Below are 1,689 nucleotides of genomic sequence, written 5' to 3'. Positions count from 1 at the left end.
TTTGGTGTCTGTCCTGGAACACCCTCTGCAGACAAGGCTGGCCTAGAACTCACAGAGATCCTCCTGTCTCTGCCTCCCAAGTGCTGGGATTAAAGGTGTGCACCACCACCACCTGGCTAATATTTATTCTTTTAGTCTAAAGATTCACAAGTTCTGAGTCTTTCTTGGTCTATGTATTGATTCCGTGGCCACCAAGCAGGACAACTTAGTGAGACTCTAAAATGTCTTGTCTTCAAGGCTGTTCTGGTCTACACAGTGGACTCCAGGCCAGCCAAGGCTGTGCAGTGAGACTCTATCTCCAAAACAAAACAACAAAGGGGGTCTACAAGAGCTAGTTTCAGGACAGGCTCCAAAGCCACAGAGAAACCTTGTCTCGAAAAACAAAAAAAACAACAAAGGGGTGTGTGTGTTGGGGGGGGTCTGGGTAAGTTGGTGGGAGGTCGGTAAAGCAGTTCCGTGCAAGCCTCATGAACTGAGCTCTATTTTCTTATTCTTTTTCTGTTTTTATAAGCATATAGTAATTATACTTACTAAGTTTCATTATGACATTTTCATAGGTGCACATAACACTGGGTGATTTTTTTTTTTTTTTTTGCTTATTGTTTTGTTGAAGGGTTTTGTTTAATTGTTTGGGGGAAGTCTCCTATGAAGCCCAGGCTGCCCGAAAACTTTCTCTGTAGACCAGGCTGGCCTTGAATGTTGTTGTAGATCTTTAGACAAGGTCTCTCTGTCTAGCCCTCGCTGGCCTATAACTAACTTACTAGGAGATCACGTATTTAGTTGCGCATGTGCGCACCCCCTTACCTACCACTGTCCCTGTCCCGCTCCCCCCTTCCTCCTCCCATTTAGCCCCTCTCCTGCTTCCATGTCTTTTGTTCCTTTGGACTGAGTTTCTTTAGGGTCATTTACAGGAACGCTCATGAGGGTATGAGCAAGGTGACAGGTCTTGCTAGGGAGGGCTCAGCCCGTGAACTTTTCCTTCTCCATTAAAATGTTGCAACAATTGAATTTATTTATTATTTATTATGTTCTTATTGTGAGTGCCACAATACATGTGTGGAGGTCAGAGAGGGCCTTCTCCTCCTACCGTGGGAGTCCTCAGGTCTTCAGGCTTGGAGGCAAGTACCTCTACCTGCCAAGCCATTTCTATGGCCCTCCATTTGTCATTATAATTATCATTATTTTATTTTGTATTATGAGAGAGGATTCCCTGCATCCTGAGCTGGTGCCAGACTAGCCATGTAGACAAGGATAACTTTAGACCTTGCTTTTACCTCCCAAGTGCTGGGATTACAGATGTGTGTCCCTTCTCCCAGTTTACCAGGTGCTGGGGATCAAACCCAAGGCTTTGTATTTAGTAGGCAAACGTTCTACCAGATGAACCTATCCCCAGATCTTAAACTGTTTTTGCTTTTCCAAGACAGGGTTTCTCTGTGTAGCTCTTGTTGTCCTGGAACTAGCTCTGTAGACCAGGCTGACCTCGAAGTCATAAAGATCCGTCTGCCTCTGCTGGGATTGAAGGCATGCACCACCACCTCCTGGTTCTTAAAAAAAAAAAAAAATGCTTAATTACATTTATTATTTGTGTGTATGAGCTTTTTGTTGTTGTTGTGTTTGTTTTGGTTTTGTTTTTCGAGACAGGGTTTCTCTGTGGCTTTGGAGCCTGTCCTGGAACTAGCTCTGTAGACC

The 1,689-nt window shown here is 44.4% G+C and overlaps 1 protein-coding gene across 4 annotated transcripts in view; it reads left to right on the top strand.

Moving 5' to 3' along the window:
- Positions 1–1,689, top strand: part of Nme5 (NME/NM23 family member 5) — a 12,369-nt gene that overhangs the window by 8,707 nt on the left and 1,973 nt on the right. The gene's annotated exons all lie outside the window — the stretch shown is intronic.

The sequence above is a fragment of the Microtus ochrogaster genome, chromosome 18, assembly GCF_000317375.1.
Source record: "Microtus ochrogaster isolate Prairie Vole_2 chromosome 18, MicOch1.0, whole genome shotgun sequence".
Taxonomy (NCBI): domain Eukaryota; kingdom Metazoa; phylum Chordata; class Mammalia; order Rodentia; family Cricetidae; genus Microtus; species Microtus ochrogaster.
Note: the sequence above shows the minus strand (reverse complement) of the source record. Positions and strands in the feature narration are given on the sequence as shown.